Consider the following 19,899-nt stretch of genomic DNA (forward strand, 5'->3'; position numbering starts at 1 on the left):
TATATACATTAGAACTGGGGGCTATTGCTCAGTAGATAATGGTAACAAAAAATATTCCATTTCTCATAGAATTGATTGTAATACTAAATCTATTATCTATATAGCGGTCTGTGTGTGCTGTCCTGCCTTCTATATCGGTAAAACCGATAGAAGGTTCAAGGACAGAATATACCAGCACTTGTACGCTATTAGAATTGGAAATACAGATAATGCACTGGCCAAGCACGTTGGTCTTTGCCCTGGCCACTCGTTTCTATTTATGGGTGTTGACCACCTTCCTGATTCTTACAGAGGTGGACCACTTTCCTTGAACCTGGAGGTACGTGAATTGCTATGGCAACTTAAAATGAATGCTTTCAGTACCCCAGGTTTAAATGAATGTTGCAATATTACACCCTTTTTGAAATTAAAATCACATATGAGGTGATTTAATTGAGGTTAACCTTTAAGTATGTTTATTTGGTTTTGGTTTAACCTTTTAAGTTTTAGTGGTTTCTGTTTACAAGAAGTAATTGTGCCTTAAAAGTTATGTATTAACAGGGGTATATATACAAGAAGCCCTTATTTAAGGCTTTTAACAGGGATCTGGGTTCTGGTCATTACCTTGGTGACGATAGATTTGATACATTTGCAGCTGCGTTTTTAAAATGAAGTAGTTAGCTGCTATTTTATGTTATGTGACCTATTTGGTTAGTGCTTTTCGTGTACCCCCTTTTTTAGCATCTTGATATTTTGCTAATAGTGATGTTTACCAACATATGTTTGCTTATTGTATTTTTTAAAAATATTTCTATTCTTGTGTTTTATTATTCACACTTTTATAGGAAGTGTTCTTTTTATTTGTACATTTGGGCAATTAACGTAGTACGTTTTACGTACCTGTTATTTGTTATTTAAAGCGCTGTCTCGCGCTATTTTTTATCTCTGAAGAAGCTTCCTGATATAGGTTGCGAAAACGCTGTATTTTGTGTGCAATAAATCCAAGCGTTAAGTTACGAGTGGCTGGCTCCTTCCGTTTGTTGAGATTTTCCTGTTTTTCACTAGTTTGTGCTTTCTTTTGTTTTTCGAGTGGTTACTGATTAAAATGGGTATATGGAGATGTACGATATAAACCAAAAGCTATCCTCTTCACTTTATCTAATCACAGGTGCATTGATTGTGGCAACCAGCACCTGATTATTGAGGCACCAGGTATCTCTAGATTAATCATAAGCACACAAAGTACTGTCAGCAGGATGTGATGTGCAACATTTGCTGAGTATTTGCCATCTCTGTGAACCTGTAAGATGTATTTCTGTAAGTCAGAAATGCATCCCTATCAAAGATATGTGGGATAAGCCGTAGTTATGAATCAGATTCTCCACAGACTTGCCATATGAGAATTACTGATGACATATTTGCTGTGACTAGCAGGTCAGAGTTTCTCTATTGTAATTAGGTTAATGATATGACTACATTTTAGTTGAAAGTCTTATTTTATATTTTAGCACTTATATTATTCAGTGCGTTTTACTGCAGTGAACACTGCAAAATCCCTGGGAAGTAATCCTATGTTTACGATTGCTAGTGGACTTACTGTAGGAAGAAAGACAGTGTTTTATTCGTAGTAGTCTTATAACATGCAGTGTAACTGAGTACTTTTACTGACAGGCAGTGGATAGAATGACGGAGGAAGGTTGATAATAGTCTTACTGAGAGAGGTGAAATGATCAGAGTAACTTTGTCATCAGGTCATGCTATCTTTACTAGGGTAACAAAACTGGTCTGACTAGGCAACAGACTTTCTGTGTACAATACAGTAGAGCAACATATGTAATGAAATGAACAACAAATACTACAAAGAGCAGCGCAATCAAGGTGAAACCATAGTTAAAAAAGGACAGTTCAAATGTGCAAAGAAAATAAAGGACCCAGTCTAATCACTGCATCTAAACAGTGTCACTGACATAGTATGGGCTGCAGGCCAAAGAAAGTAGAGAAGACATTTAACATAGTCAGTGCATTGGAGCAGGCTAGGCAGTGCACTAACTACAGCAGTTTAGCATCCCAAGACAAGTAATGAACTGGGTATGCGACTATACAGTGGGCTTGCTATGAATGGTGTAGTGTAGCTAGGTAACACTATATACCTACTGTGGGTAGCTCAACAGTACAAATTAAGCAACGCACTTACTGTAGAAAGTTTATCTCTGCAGTGTTAAATAATATGCTATGGACATTAGACAAGGGAGGTTGGTAATGGCACTGTAAACCAGTTGTTTTAAACTGTAGATTGATTGATTGGATTTATTATACAGTTTTTGACCAAGTTGGTGGACTGGTCAGAGTGAACCTTTACAGCCACAACTTGGGCTCTTAGAAGAGCTACAAGTGATAACAGACATTAATTTACAAAAAATATTTTAGCAAATTATACAGCAACAGTATTACGGAAATATTTCAACAATGTTTACAGTACCAAACAAAAAGTAACATGTGTATGCACTTTTACATGTGAAGTTGCAGAACCATACATTTATTGGATTGCCTGACATATCAAAGAAAGTTAAAAATGTTTTGCATATCAGCAGTGTGGTTGCCATAGAAACCAAACAATGTTATTGTCCAAGTCTAGGCTTTAGGCTTATCTCCTTGAGTAGCCTCTGTGCCATCAGTCCGGTGACTGGTACAAAAAAGGGAAGGTAGCAAGTCATTGTTGGTATATCCAATCACCAGCAGCTGGAAAGGTCAATGTAAAAAAAAAAAAAAAAATCTTAAGCGATATATTAATGGCTAAGTTTTTGAACCAAACTGCTGAATAAGTGAATGTCTAACTCTCAAACAGAGTAAGCATTGTTTTAAAGACAAATGTGAATTGAATTATATCAGGAGATAATTTATTAGGCAACTATTAAATAGGAAGAATCATTGGTCATAAGTACTATTAAAAATAAATATTATTATTATTATTATTATTATTATTATTGTTAATACCTTTATTTCAGTTCAATAAAATTAAATGGGTTAGAGCCACATGACAGACATTTTCTGTTTATTGTAGGCAGAACAAAGTTTGAGGCATTGACAAGAGTGCTTCTGATTTTAAACAGCATGAACTCTCTCTTTATAAGATTGGAGGGTTAAGGCTTGGAGTGCTTGGCTGCTTTCAGGTTGCCCATATCAAGAGTCCCAACATTAGCTTATTGGGTCTTCCACTCCAGTAAGCTTAAGGTAAGGAACAGGGTTCAAATAATAATAGTTAAGCCTTAGCAAGAAAGTCCCAAAGGACAAACATTTAAAGATCGAATACAGAGCTTCAGATTTTAAGTCTGTGGTAAATGAAGAAGAACGCTGTTAAAAATTGCTTTAGAAAACAGTTCAAGCATCAAAGAGTCAAACTGGACAGATGAATTAATCTGTCATGGCCTCCACAAACTTAAATAAAGAGTGAGATCAATTACACCAACATTGGGGCAAGAGTTTAATATGACATTTATTGGTGCACCTAGTCCTCCTCATTAATTATTTACTCAAAAACTAATATTCAAGATAGGATGTTGTTACAAGTAGACAAGAACCAGAAGACTTATAAGATAGTTAAAACAAATAGCAGTGGTGCAGTCTGTATAGTTATTTTATAAGAACTCTTTTGGTTTTGTTCACAGTGAAGAGTTAAGGAAATTATTCTAATTTATTTTATTTACAATAGTTGAAGTTCTTTCAATAAATAAATAAATAGTATAAATAATAAATGATAACAAAGGAAAAAGTGCAAACAGTGGCACATTTTCATGTCTCACAAAAATCATCAGAAATAAAATCATATATATGTGTATTTGTATATATATATATATATATATATATATATATATATATATATATATATATATGGGTCCACTATGTAATTTCGAAATACTGAAATCCCAAAATTCAGTATTTCGAAATTACATAGCCGAAAACTCAAAGGTCCGAAACCGGCAGAAACGCGAAATTCAAAATGCCAAAGCACGCAGATGTTAAATTTCCGCTTCCGCTGGTGCGGTGTGTGGATGTATTGGTTGAATTTAGGTAAGTTTGTGTGTGCAAATGTGTTGGTTAGGGGCTTTAGTGTGTGTAAGTGTGTGTTGTGACTGTGATGTGTGTGTGTGTGTGTGAGGGTGTATAAGATGTGTGTGTATGTGTGTGTGTGTGTGTGTGTGTGTGTGTGTGTGTGTGTGTGTGTGTGTGTGTGTGTGTGTGAGTTTCATTTGTGTTTCTGTTTGTGTGATCTCGAAGTTAGAATATATAAGTAGGGGGGTGCAGGGGGGCACAGCCCCCCTGCTTATCTATTGTGTAGATGCATTTATTTGATTGTGGGGGGAGTTTTGTGATAGCTCCGGTATCACTGCAAGAGTTAAAAGCAAGATGGGCAAAGGTAACTGGTGAGGCTGAAGAACTGTTCCAATATTTAGAAGTCAATGGTGTAAACATACCATCAGGCTCTAAAAGGGGTCTTGCAGCTGCAAAACTAGATGCTTCTAAACCCCATGTAAAAAAAGAAGAAAGACAGCCCTGAAAGTGGCAGTCAGCTTGGTGTACTTGGACGACTCAAATAAAACAGATAGTATGACTCCTTGGGAAGAATATCCAAATAATGGCATATTAAGGGAAGACAAGATCAAAGTTGAAGAAGTATCAAACCAGACACAAAAGGAGCACTTACAGGAGTTTTTAGAATCATTGCCAGATTCCAGCAGAGGCAGGTTGTTTGCTCTAGTTTTAGAGAAGAGATTTGGTTCTACTCCTACACCTAATAGTTTAAATTTGGAAACTCCAGTGCAATTAAATTAAAAGAACAACTAAGGGGCCTCAGATCAGCAGAATACAAACCAAAAAGCAGAAATGTCAAATGGGAAAAGAACAGAAGACAGTACATCCCCAACCTTGCTGTTTCTAATGAACACAACAGGTAACCTTCGTTATTTAAAGGGATCAGGTGGTAATACCCCAGGATCCAACTTAATAGCTCATATCCCCAAATCAGTTATGGAGAAAATCACCAAAGGGGAATACATTGATGTATTCAAATTAACAGGTGTAGATGGGATCTAGAGACTGTTAGATGCTGAGAAAGCAGGCTACATGAACTTAATGGCTACCCTTCTAGTTTTAGGCAAGCCAGCTAACAATAAACAGACACCCAAGACTTGGGACAACTGGTCAGCAGGATTGTTACTATATACAGTAGTTCTCATAGAAAAAGACCCCCAGTTATCATTACTTCTCATTTGTTACCTATTGGCGAGCAGGGAAGTTCATCATGCACTGGAGGAGGAGTAGCTTGGTTAGTTCACAAGTAAAAATTCAGAAAATTGAAAGCTATCAGCAATGATATTAGGTGGAACCAAATACACCCAGACACATGGTTAAGTACAATGTTATAAAGAAACATTTCAAATCAATCAGGCAATATCTAAGGGACACAAGACATTAAATCATGCTGGGCATTCAACAGTGGTTGTTGGTTTTGGTCTAATTGCTGAGTCACACTTGTATTGTTGCACTGTACTAAAGCCCACTCAGCTTTCAATTGCTGGTAAACATCAAGCCAGTCCAGGCCAACTACAACAATCACCATCAATGACACCATGACATTTGGAAAACAAATTCCCCATTACGTGGGAGAAGCTCCTTTCATGGCTTCAAAGGATACCCTCGCCACTGAGGCATGCAATTCCAAAGCAACTCATTTCCCCATTAAAACAGAAGTGCTAACTCAGGAATTAGAAGTCTACCCAAATTGTAATGCAGCTAACTTGCTAGTTCAAGGATTCTTCAAAGGATTTTCATTGAAATCCACCTTCCCATTCAACAACAAAGTAGTTAATAACCTAAAGTCCACTTTAGGGAAAGACGTATAATAGGAGGTATCATTGCAGAAGTACAGTCTGGTATAATATGGGACCCATTCTCCTCCTCCCCTTGCAACAGTTCATGACATCCCCTATAAGTTTAATCCCTAAGACAAATGTAAGTGAGTTTTGATTAATTTACCACCTTTCACACCCAGCAGGGTTTTCAGTCAGCAATTTCATTTTCGTGGAGGATGCAAATGTTAAATACACCACATTAGATGAAGAAGACACCCTCATCAGATCCTTTAATCACCCATGGCTAACCAGGCTGGACAAAAAAATGGCTTTCAGACTATTACCCATTCAAAAAGAAGACTGGCCTAAGTTTCTCTTTAAAAAAACAACTTTATTTCACTGTAGCCATGTCAATAGGGTGCTGTGCAACAAGCATCATCCTTGACCATGTCAATGGGGTGCTGTGCAGCGTGCATCATCTTTGGCCATGTCAATGGGGTGCTGTGCAGCGTGCATCATCTTTGACCATGTCAATGGGGTGCTGTGCAGCGTACATCATTTTTGACCATATCAGTGGGGTGCTGTGCAGCGTGCATCATCTTTGGCCATGTCAATGGATTGCTGTGCAGCATGCATCATCTTTGAAACTTTTAGCACAACTTTACAATGGTGGTGAGATCAAATGGTATCAAATCTGGCAGCCATACATTATTCTGATGATTTTATAATCATAAGAAAAGGTGATAAGTACACTAATGAAGTCATGGAGGTTTTCATAGCACTATGCCAGGAATGAAAGGGTTCTACTAGTAGCAGATAAGATAGCAGTTCTTTCCTAGTTTTATGACCTTTTTTGGGTTAGAAATACATATTCCCAATAAAGCTTTCAAACTTCCAGAAAAGAAAATAATTAAGTTGAGATCTAAATTAGAAGCCCTTTTAGCCAAGCCAAAGTCCAGGTTCAGCCAGGTTATGTCACTTTTAAGCACCCTCACCTTTACTTGTAGAGCAATTCAGCCAGGCAGAACTTTTACCAGGGCTCTAGCCAACTTATTATGAGGCCAGAAGAGTCACCACTAGGTATATCCCACAAAGAGAGTTAAACAAGATCTGAAATTATGGAAAGCATTCCTACAGCAATACAATGGGGTATCATTTTTGGCAAGGTCATTGAGTACCTTCAAAGTCACTTCAACTTTTTGTTGCTACAGCAGCAGGTAAATGGGTGGGTTCTTTGAGGGAAAATTGTTCATTGCTAAATATTCACCAGCATGGCCTGAAGCACTCTTAAAAGACCTAACCTTTTTAGAAATCTTCACAATATGTATGGCAGTGTTTGACTAGCATGATGATCTCATGAATAAAGGAGTCATATTCAACTCTGACTATCAGGCAGTGGTCCATATTATTAAAAGAAGATATTCTTGTTCTCACAGAGTTCAATCCATGTTATGACAATTAGTGCTACTTTGTTTAAGAATTTATGTCTTTTGCTATTAGGCATTTCCCTGGTAGTATAAATACCTTACATGACAGCATATCCAGTCCACAGCTCTGCAGATTTCAATCACTGATGCCAAAGACTCAGCATCTTCCTACACCAATCTTTCCATAATTATGGCTCCTTGGCAAAGAGTGATGATCAATGTATTATTCAACTCATGGGCAGAAAATTCCAGGAGAGCTTACTCAGTAGTTTTGAAGAAATTTATAAGTTTCTACTTTAGCCAGTCCATTAGGAGCAAACATTAGTCTTTGCATTTGATTATTCAATTTTTATTACACAAGTGGTCTATAAGTGACTCTCCAGCTTTCATCAAGTTACAGATATCAGCAACAGGATGGTTAGTGCATTGCCTATGTTTGGCAGGCCTATCAAAGCAATGGGTCATCAAACGATTGATTAAAGGTTGGAGTCACATGAATGCCATATGATGATATTCCAGGAATCCTTTAAGAGTGCAACTAGTTCCTGTCTTACTAAAGGAATAAATGAGCCAGTTAATGGGTTTTGTATGCCGGTATTTTAGGCAACACTTTTCACAAATGTATGTATGCCAGGGCTTTTAGGGTTACTGAATTATTGGAATCATTAAGTTGAGCAGACATGACGATAACATGCAAGCAAGTTACCATCGGGTTAAGGAAATCAAAAATTGATAGCAAGGATAGTGGTAGGATGATATATCCACACAAAGATAAAACAATGGCATTGTGACCGGCCACTGGACTCTAGCTTTTAACAAAAGCATATGGAAAGGTTCAGGGCCACCAAATAATATTGCAGCATCCTAGAGGTCACACACTGTCTTTAATAGGCCTTACCAACACAATCAGGAAAGCTTAAACAGTCAAGGTATCACCCCAAATGAATATACCTCACTCACTCCGTTAGGATAGGAAGAGTATTCAATTCGCCGAGGGAAGGGCATTCCAATGATATACTAAAGCATACTGGCAGGTAGAAATCAATTGACTTTTTAAATTACTGAAAAATGAAAGAAAAAATAATACCAGTAACCAAAGGTCGCCCAGCTTAAAAAAGTATATTCGACAACAAAAACCAAGTGTCCACCAGAGCTGATAAGATAAAAGGTTTTTAATACAAATGATAAGTGCTTTCACACATAGTGCTTCTTCAGATCCATAAAAAAATCATCAGAAGTCTACTCATTATATAGTAAAAAAACAATCATTTACCCAACCATGGCGCAGCAACAATTACTGATGTATGCTCTTCTTTTTTAGGAGTGGTTTTAAAGGAACAGATGCATTAATCCCTGGCAGTTTATCTGCCTGTAATGTAACAATCCATTTGGCTTCTGCATTCTCTAGTCTATTGTTATAGTCACCCTTTCTCTTACTCATAGTTAACAACTGTAAAACACTAAATAGAAAGGAATGTCCTGCTGCAAGGGATGTATGTTTTGCTAAGGCATTAAGAGTGTTTAAACACCTAATATCACCTGCATGCTGCAGGATATGTTCTTTCAACATTCTCACTGTTTTGCCTATATAAAAAGATTTGCATAACTTCCACCTAGCCAAATAAATTAATCCCTTAGAAGTACAATCAGCATAAAAACAAGGCTTGGATGTCAAATTAATGGCAGGATATTGAAATTCCTGTATAGAAGATATACAATTATAGGCTTTACAATGCCTACATGGATGGGTACCTAGACATCCAGAAAGAGGTACTGTTAACTGAGCAGATTTATAGCATAACTGTCTCTTAAGGGAAATATTATTCTTAAAAGTTTTCACCCGCAATCCCTTTAATTTTGTCATCTGACAACAAAACAGGCCAGTATTTCTTTACAACATCACATACTTGTTGCATGTTGTTACCATAGGTTAATGTAAGTCTAACACTGGTATAAGCAGTATCTAACACATTAGCCTTACCAGGAACATAAGGTCGATTAAAGTAAGTTCTGCCTTTGTCAGCACGCATGCCAATGACCGTGTTATAACTATCTTCAAGTGTTTCAGAACTATATCCTCTAGCAGAAAGATCACCCTTAAGACAGAGCATAGCTTCATGGCACTATTTATAATCAGTATGCAATCTAGACATACACAGATATTGGCCTTTAACAATGTTTTTAAAAATATGTTTAGGATGCATACTGTTGAAGTGTAACAAAGCGTTCTTCCTACAAACTTTTCTAAAAAGTGAGGTGGACAGAACCCCATCAATCAAGGTGACTTTAGTGTTACTGCTCAATGAATAATTCAATGCAAATCTAAAACAACAACTAGTAGATTCCAAGTAGTGTACAAATCTCAATAAATCAGATTCTGCACCCTGCCGCAAAATAAAAACATCATCAACAAAACATTCATAGTATAAATGATGTGCAGAAAATTCCTATTCTGATAACACTGCCATGCGCTCCCAGTCAGCCAGTACAAGATTGGCATAGCTGTTAGCGCATGGAGTGCCCATCGCAACACCAACCCTCTGTCTGTAAACTACATCATTAAATAAAAAAACATTGTCATAAAGGACCAACTCCATTAAAGTACCAATACATTCTACTAATTCTGGAAAATAATCAACATTTTCCATCAAGTAATTTTTTAGAGAAGCAACACCAAAATCATGTGGTATTACTGTAAACAATGTCTGTATGTCCATACTAACAAGAAGGGTTTCATTACTAACAGACCCATGCATTCTAGCAATTGCACCTAGTGTGCTAAGGAAATGCTCAGTATCCCTGAGAACAGGCACAGCTGTGTCTGGTGGTCTCTTAAGTTGTTGCTCTATAAAAATAGAAATTAATTCTGTGGCCCAACCCCTGCCCCAAACAATCGGATGAAGGGAACTGGTATCAAGGGGTCCAAGACCATCGTGAAATCATATAGCCCCTTATCAAGCACTTGTTCCATTAAAAGGCTCATATAAAGTGCTCTGAATACCACCAATAATCTTGTGCAAATCATGTTCATTAATAACTTCATAGGTAGAAACATCATTCAACATGGCATACATACTAGCATTATAATAGTTTGTGTCAAGGACCACTATGGATCCATCTTTATCAGCAGGTCTTATAGTCAGTTCAGCATTACTTTTAAGTTCACGAAGTGCTTCAAATTCACCTGATGTTAAATTATAAAAATTACATTTCCTTAAGTCAGTATCTTGTAGTTCCTTTTCCATAGTCTTAAAGAAAGTTTCAAGCACAGGTGTTGACTGTGAAACGAAAGTACTGGTACGCTTAAACAAAGCTGGAGTGCTAGTGTGCTCACCAAAAGTTAGCTTTGATGCTATATTTCATAAAAACTATTTAATGTCAAATAAAACACTCTCAAGTGGAACCGCTTGTGACGGCACAAAATTAAGCCCTCTATCTAGAAGACTAACTTGCTCTGGAGTCAAAACATGTGAAGATAAATATTACACTAACAATGTATTTTCTTTCTTTCTAAATTACATTAGATAACGCAATTTTCTGTATTCCTCACAGGTCTGCCATTATTCATAGGCATTGGTCACTCCTTCATTCATAGACGTGCCCTCAGATCCCGTGTAAGGGCTAATGAAAAGAACCTTGGCTTTCACCCTGCACTCTGTTCAGTAGAAAGGATAGTCATCTCAGGACTATATTGATGCTAGCTGCTGCCTTTACTTGAGTCATTTCAGTTTCAACAGAAATCATGATATACTAACCATTCATTTGGGTGACAATGATTTATCTTTTATTTCCAAACACATTCTACTCAGCAAAATGCTGGGTGATTTAACATATTTCAGTAGATGTTTCTGTGGATGGCAATAACTTGGTCATCCATATTGCCAAGTTTATTTTGGTCAGGAGCTTGCAAATCTTCAGCACTAAAAGTTACCCACACGTTCCTAAACCATAGAATACCCAGAACTTCTAAGATCATGGGCTTTACTGTAATTGATCATCTTGACTGGAACAAACCTTACCCAGTTTTTTTCAATAAAGATGGAGTCCACTTGAATGACATAGTTATTTAAGAAACAACTGGCTTACCACTTACAAGAGAGTTATATTTCAAGAATCTCTTTGTAATCCATGGTTAATGCATCAATAATTTGTTTAGAAAGTGTGGAGGAACAGCATGTGACAAGTATATGGACAGGTACATACCAAAATTATCATTATGGTTAATGATTGGATTAATAAGGGCCATGTACAGGGGAACAATAATATCTCCCTGGATCTGGACACAATACATTTAGATATATGTTGTGCAAAGAAAAATTCATCAATTGTTTTCATGAAATAGAGTCTTATTCATGGGACTCTCTCAGGTTGGGAGTCTCTAACTGAATAAATGTGTTGCCTAATGGCAAGTGTATGATTTAGTAGAATTGTTGCCTCACAGCAAGAGGTTCTCCTTTTCGATTCTCGGCTGGAGTGCCTTCTGTGTAGAGTATGCATGTCCTCCCCATGGTCGAGTGGCCTCTGAAAGACATGCATGAATGGGCATACCTTCTCTGAAGGGTGGGCGTCAGGCTGGCAACTCGGCACCATAAAAATCGACTGCCAATCATTAGCAGACTGGAGTTCCACTGTGGCGACCCCTAACCGGGAAAAGCCGAAAAGACAAACAAGTATGATTTATATATGGTAGTATGAGTGACTAATGATTCAGGAAAGAAGCATGCTGAAACTGTGGTTGCTCTGCTTTGGATTGGCAACCAGTTGAAACTTTTCAGTATTTCACAGTGACAAGCCTGTGTGAATGCTAAGAAGGCAAAGTGACAGATCTTGTTTTCTGTCACTGGATGGAGATGGATGTTACTAGAAGAACTGAATGCTATTAATGGAAGACTATAATTTAATGTTGGGCCTGGTACATTTATAGCTATAGTCTGTCCTGCAGAGGGTGAGAGAAAATGTGAGATTGTGTAGCATAACTTTAGTTGTGTTATCACCTTATTAGTGGTAGTTTAAGTTTGCTGCTTAAAGTTTAGATCAGTGTCTATTATGAGTCCTAGGTATTCTTTATATTGTTTAAAGGGGAAGGGATGTTTTGGTGATCTTTCATTATGAGAGGGGGTAGTCTTGTAGTGCTTGATGAGCTCTTAATAAACATGGTCCCTGATTTTGATATGTTAATGTTGATTGGAGGTATTCCAGCTTGCTAATTTCGTATAACTGTTTGGTTTTTTTTTTTATTTTTGGAATTAGTTTGTTGAAGGATTTCTAGGACTCTAGCATGAGTATGCATGTACTCAGTGCATAGAACAAGTCTGACATAAGGGTGTTCATGGGTCAGATACTTTTGGAATAGTGAAAATATGAAAGGGCTTAAGTCTAAACGCTAAGGAATACTGCAGTTCAGTGTTTTAGAATATGAGAGGTAATTTGTATACATTTCAAATAATATGTTAGTTAGTTAGATCATTTTTTAGCCATGCAGTGGTGCTTTCACCAAAATTAAGTCCAGGCAGCTTTTTTTTTTGTAAGATCAGTGCATGGCTGACTGTCTTGAAGGCCATGCTCATATCAACAAAAGCACCGACTTCTAAACAAACAGACTTTTTATACATAAATTGTTACTGCATATAGTGAAGTAGGTGTACTGAAGCCATTATAGAAACCTTGCTACTGATCAGAAAGGAGTCCAAAAATTATTATACATTTAAATACTTACTTGTAATCTATTTGTTCAACAATTTTGATAAAGGGACAGATATTTGGAATGTGTATGTCTGTGTGTATATATATCCATACATATATATATATATATATATATATATATATATATATAGTGCACTACACACTAATACTTTGGGTAGGGATAGAATTATGGCATGCTTGAATGAAGTTGACAAGCTGTCAAATGCTTCTTCTCCTTTCAGCTTTTCCTGTTAGGGGTCAACACAGTGGTCTGCAGAACAATTGGCAGTCGAGTTCTATGGTGTGGAGTTGCCAGCCCAGCACCCAACATTCCACAGAAGGCACACACATGCACACCTAGGGCCAGTTTAGAGTGTCTAATTCACCTATCACATGTCTTTAGGATGTGGGAGGAAACGAAGCACCCTGGAGGAAACCCATACAAGCACGGGGAGGATATGCAGACTCTGCACAGAAACCACTCCAGCATAAATCGAACTGGAGAACCTCTTGCCATGAGGCAGCAATGCTAACCACTGCACCACCACAGCCACCATAATATGCTGCCAGATGAGAGAGATAAATTATAAGTGAAAGTCAGTGGTTGGCCAAATTAAGTAAGAATGTATAGCGTGTGCTATACCTGGCATATATCTTTTTGTCAAACTTATCCAACAATTTTTTTTTTCTTTGTATGAAATTTCTTTGAAATGGAAAATTAGACAGTGGCTTAATAGTCAGTATAGCAGCACTGAGTTTGGAGTGTTTGGAAAGGGGATCATTTATTTGCACTTCATTTAGGTTCATAGGTTCATATGTAGGATCTAGGCAATCAATCTGTAGACCATTACAAGTTTAGCTAAAACCACCCATTCAAAATCTCCCTCTAGTCCGAAGGAGAGCAAGACAAGATAGACAAGGAAGACTTTGAGGCTGTCCATCCAATTATCTTGGTTTACTATGAAGGTGGCAAGGGTGCTACTTTCATGAACATGTAGAAATACTTTGTTCCAGAGGTCGAGGACTGGTTAGGATAAAAATCTATCATGGCTGGTGTGACAAAGGGAGCTACTGCCAGCACAGCTATCTGGAATTTTGTAAATAATTATATGTCATTTGTGAATATCAACATGATTTATATAAGATGCTTGTGTTATAACTGTATTAGAACTGTATGCTATGTGTATATCAAACTGTATATCAAACTGGTTTGTACAGATATGTGTGTTAAAAAGGTATTTTATTTATTTTATTTTATAAAGGTATTTTATCATATTTTTGAAAAGGTATGTAAACACTATAATGTTGACCAATGGCTCTGGGTATGGTTCCATACTCTTACTCCATGGTAAAGCTGTACCTGCTGTTTCTAAATTGTCTGATACTGATTGCTTAAATTATAGTACAGTTAAAATTTGTTTATTAGAGTGTTTTAAGTTAACACCTGAAGCTTATAGAAAAAAAGTTTTGTGAGCATAGACGCAAGGCAGATGAAAGTGTGTGTCAATATATTGCTGAACTAAGCACTTATTTCATAGGTGAGTGAATTGGTATCAGGCACTTTGCCTGAGGACATAAGAATCTGGTTGGCAGATAAGGAATGAAATACCACAGATGAGCTGGAGAAAAAGGGAGACATATACTTAGCAGGCAGGGCATCACTGCACAGGAAAGGGATATCCAGTGCTGCACATGAGTCTAAGAGAATCTATAGTGGGCAGCCTGAACCTCCCCAACAGAGTCTGCCAGTACCAGGAAGCCACTAGTTCAGGTACATGGCCAGTATCAAGTGGTAAGTGTTTTAAGTGTAACCGGTGGGTCCATGAAGCATAGAGATATCCATAAAGGCAAGGTGAGGAATAAAAGGTGGGAGGGGAAGTAAGTGTGAATGACAGAATTCCAGTGCAAGTTGTCTGCAGACAACAAGGGTACCAAGCTACCACAAGAGGTTATATCCTATCTTGGCAGATGGGAAACAGGCCACTGCTAAGACAGACACACCATCTGACCTATCCATTGTGAAGCCTGCAATGGTTAAAGAGAAGCACTACTCCAGTCAGAGCTTTAGGAGGGACCCCATTCCAAGTACATTTGGCTAGGGTTCACCTTGGCTGGGAGGGTGGAAAAGGAAACAAGCAAGTAGATGTGTTTGAGTATATCCCTGCAGATGTCCCGATAGGGAATGATTATGATAATGCAGCATCTTGTGTGCATGCAGTAACATACAGTCAGGCTTGGAGACAAGCATGCAGGTCTGGTAACCTGAGGGGACCCCTCAAGACCACACACTTGAAGCCAGAACTGATGAAGTGGCTACTTCAGGAGGGAGTTACCCTGTAGCATTGAGACTGAGGGTGAGCCACAGCTGCTTCTGGGTTTCTGATGTTCCCTTGAACACAGTGACCGCAAGGGCAAAGGTGAGTAGCAGTACCCAGGCTGACAGTGAGGCATCACTGTCAGAGAATACCAGATTTCCTGTGGAACGGGAGCTGGGAAGGGTAACAAACAGAGAGGTGAGACAAGCTCAGCTCTCAGACCTTACATTACAAGGGTTGAAAAAGGTAGTCAGAGAGGCACCTGTTTCTCAAGAAAAATGGCAATCTGTATACTGGGGCAAAGGGTTACCGTATAGAGAGTGGGCCCCTGAGGGAGGGATAGAAGGTGAGAGAATGTATTTATTTATTTATTTGACATTTGTTAACCGGGTTAGTCCAACTTCATATCAGTTGGTAGTGCCCAGAGTCTTCTATCCGGAAGTTCTTACCATAGCCCATGATATTCCCTTTGCAGGTCATATGGGCATAAAGCATACAAAGAGATGCATTATGCAGAATGTTTATTGCCCTGGAATTTCCAGGGTGTAACAGGGTACTGCAGGAATTGTGAACAGTGTCAAAAGGTAGGCAAGGCAAGAGACAAAATCAAAGCTCCGTTGATGCCTTTGCCTGTGATTGAGGAGCCATTTCAGAGGGTAACTATGGATATTGTGGGGTATCCGAGTACCCCATGTTCCACAGGAAATACGTATATCCTAGTGGTAGTAGACTATGCTACCAGATACCCTGAGGTGGTGGCTCTGTCATCCATTGAGGCAGAAAAGGTGGCAAATGCTTTCTTAGAGATTTTCAGCAAGGTAGGTTTCTCAAAAGAAATACTGACTGGCAGAGGTGCCAACTTCATTTCAGACCTGCTGGCTTGTCTGTGGAAGCACTTTGAGGTGATGCACCTAAAGACCACCCCCTCCCCTCCCTAGACTAATGGTCTTGTGGAGAGGTTAAACTCTACACTAAAGACCATGCTGCAGGCATTTGCAGGCCAATTTAAGAGGGATTGTGACAAATATTTGCCCCATCTGTTGTTTGCTTACAGAGAGGTGCCCCAGGAATCCACAGTTTTTTCTCTCTTTGAGTTGCTGTATGGGCATAGAGTGAGGGGACCTCTATATTTGATTTGTGATTAATGGGAGTGTGAGTGTGAATTCCACACAGAGTTTGTTGTGGCATATGTCCTACACCTCAGGACAAGGCTCAGGGAACTCATGGGCTTGGCTCAGGAGAACCTGGCAGAAGCCCAACAGTAGAAAAAGGTTTGGTATAACAGGAATGCTCAAGCTAGAGAGTATGCTGTGAGACAGCAGGTTATGGTTCTCATTCCTGTCAGACACAACAAGCTGCAGGCAGCATAGAAGGGACCCTTCATAGTGGTAAGGAAGGTCAGTGATGTTAACTACATGGTAGAACTGCTAGGCAGGAGGTAGGGGCACAAATTGTACCATGTTAATATTATGAAACCTTACCATGAAGGGCTGGTGGCAGTGATAACTGCCTTATAGTCTGGGCAAAAAGGGGCACAGCTAGTAAACTTTTGCCAGCGTGTGTGTGTGTGTGTGTGTGTGTGTGTGTGTGTGTGTGTGTGTGTGTGTGTGTGTGTGTGTGTGTGTGTGTCTGTGCGTAAATCAAACCTTAAAGAGTATGTGTGTCAGTTACTTGAGCAGAGGATCTGGAGTAAGAGAGAGAAACCAGCCCCTGACTGACTGTGGTTTCTGAGTGCTCTTAAGGGAAATTGCACTTGATGCAGAGAGCTGCATCTGGAAATACTGTGTGTGTACTTGTCATCCTCCCAGTGTATGGCCCCCACTGTTGCCACTGGTGAGGATTGAGGCTCCTTGATTACTGGTACAATTGTGGGTCATCACATATTGGCTGGCAGTGGTGGGATATCCACATATTGGGATTCAGTGTTATGGATATTGAACACCTGTAGCCTGTAAACAGTGGTCACTAAAGAAGTAGTTTGTACTCTCAAACAGCCACACAGTAGACATTCAGAGTTTCATATCACAATAGTTTTATTTATTTTTGTTAGCTTAGCTAGTCAGGGATAGCAGGCAAGGATGTCAGCAGAGGAGTATGGCAAGCTGACAAGGAACCAGTTGGCTGAGTTGTGTCAAGCCAAAGGACTGATGCTTGCCAACCTGACTGAAGTAGAAATGATTGCAGCCTTAACCACACCTGCATCACAAACCAGCAACCAGGAAGACAACCAGTCTGGCCTTGGGGATATACAACTCTCAGAAAATGGACAATTCAACTTTGCCTCAGAGGACTCAAATGTCCATCTGTTGATAAAGAGACTTGAACTGGAGGCCAAACATTTGGAAATGGAATCAGCAGAGAGACTGGCATTTGAAGGCTGAAGAAAAGGAGAAACAGAAACAAATGGAATTAGAATCAGCAGAGAGACTGAGACATTTGGAAGCCAAAGAAAATAAGAGACAGAAGCAATATGAAAAGAAAATGCTGACTCTTCTCCAGGGTCATGGAGGTAATGGGAAAGGGAGTAACCAAACCTCAGAAGGAATAAAGGTCAGTAAATTTCTTCCACAATTTACAGAGGGTGACTATTTTGATAGTTTCATTCATATTTTTGAAAAGGTATGTAAACACTATAATGTTGACCAATGGCTCTGGGTATGGTTCCATACTCTTACTCCATGGTAAAGCTGTACCTGCTGTTTCTAAATTGTCTGATACTGATTGCTTAAATTATAGTACAGTTAAAATTTGTTTATTAGAGTGTTTTAAGTTAACACCTGAAGCTTATAGAAAAAAAGTTTTGTGAGCATAGACGCAAGGCAGATGAAAGTGTGTGTCAATATATTGCTGAACTAAGCACTTATTTCATAGGTGAGTGAATTGGTATCAGGCACTTTGCCTGAGGACATAAGAATCTGGTTGGCAGATAAGGAATGAAATACCACAGATGAGCTGGAGAAAAGGGAGACATATACTTAGCAGGCAGGGCATCACTGCACAGGAAAGGGATATCCAGTGCTGCACATGAGTCTAAGAGAATCTATAGTGGGCAGCCTGAACCTCCCCAACAGAGTCTGCCAGTACCAGGAAGCCACTAGTTCAGGTACATGGCCAGTATCAAGTGGTAAGTGTTTTAAGTGTAACCGGTGGGTCCATGAAGCATAGAGATATCCATAAAGGCAAGGTGAGGAATAAAAGGTGGGAGGGGAAGTAAGTGTGAATGACAGAATTCCAGTGCAAGTTGTCTGCAGACAACAAGGGTACCAAGCTACCACAAGAGGTTATATCCTATCTTGGCAGATGGGAAACAGGCCACTGCTAAGACAGACACACCATCTGACCTATCCATTGTGAAGCCTGCAATGGTTAAAGAGAAGCACTACTTGCTTGGGCAGTCTACTCCAGTCAGAGCTTTAGGAGGGTCCCCATTCCAAGTACATTTGGCTAGGGTTCACCTTGGCTGGGAGGGTGGAAAAGGAAACAAGCAAGTAGATGTGTTTGAGTATATCCCTGCAGATGTCCCGATAGGGAATGATTATGATAATGCAGCATCTTGTGTGCATGCAGTAACATACAGTCAGGCTTGGAGACAAGCATGCAGGTCTGGTAACCTGAGGGGACCCCTCAAGACCACACACTTGAAGCCAGAACTGATGAAGTGGCTACTTCAGGAGGGAGTTACCCTGTAGCATTGAGACTGAGGGTGAGCCACAGCTGCTTCTGGGTTTCTGATGTTCCCTTGAACACAGTGACCGCAAGGGCAAAGGTGAGTAGCAGTACCCAGGCTGACAGTGAGGCATCACTGTCAGAGAATACCAGATTTCCTGTGGAACGGGAGCTGGGAAGGGTAACAAACAGAGAGGTGAGACAAGCTCAGCTCTCAGACCTTACATTACAAGGGTTGAAAAAAGGTAGTCAGAGAGGCACCTGTTTCTCAAGAAAAATGGCAATCTGTATACTGGGGCAAAGGGTTACCGTATAGAGAGTGGGCCCCTGAGGGAGGGATAGAAGGTGAGAGAATGTATTTATTTATTTATTTGACATTTGTTAACGGTTAGTCCAACTTCATATCAGTTGGTAGTGCCCAGAGTCTTCTATCCGGAAGTTCTTACCATAGCCCATGATATTCCCTTTGCAGGTCATATGGGCATAAAGCATACAAAGAGATGCATTATGCAGAATGTTTATTGCCCTGGAATTTCCAGGGTGTAACAGGGTACTGCAGGAATTGTGAACAGTGTCAAAAGGTAGGCAAGGCAAGAGACAAAATCAAAGCTCCGTTGATGCCTTTGCCTGTGATTGAGGAGCCATTTCAGAGGGTAACTATGGATATTGTGGGGTATCCGAGTACCCCATGTTCCACAGGAAATATTATATCCTAGTGGTAGTAGACTATGCTACCAGATACCCTGAGGTGGTGGCTCTGTCATCCATTGAGGCAGAAAAGGTGGCAAATGCTTTCTTAGAGATTTTCAGCAAGGTAGGTTTCTCAAAAGAAATACTGACTGGCAGAGGTGCCAACTTCATTTCAGACCTGCTGGCTTGTCTGTGGAAGCACTTTGAGGTGATGCACCTAAAGACCACCCCTCCCTCCTAGACTAATGGTCTTGTGGAGAGGTTAAACTCTACACTAAAGACCATGCTGCA

The sequence above is a fragment of the Protopterus annectens genome, chromosome 3.part1, assembly GCF_019279795.1.
Source record: "Protopterus annectens isolate FY-2018-M chromosome 3.part1, PAN1.0, whole genome shotgun sequence".
Taxonomy (NCBI): Eukaryota; Metazoa; Chordata; order Ceratodontiformes; family Protopteridae; genus Protopterus; species Protopterus annectens.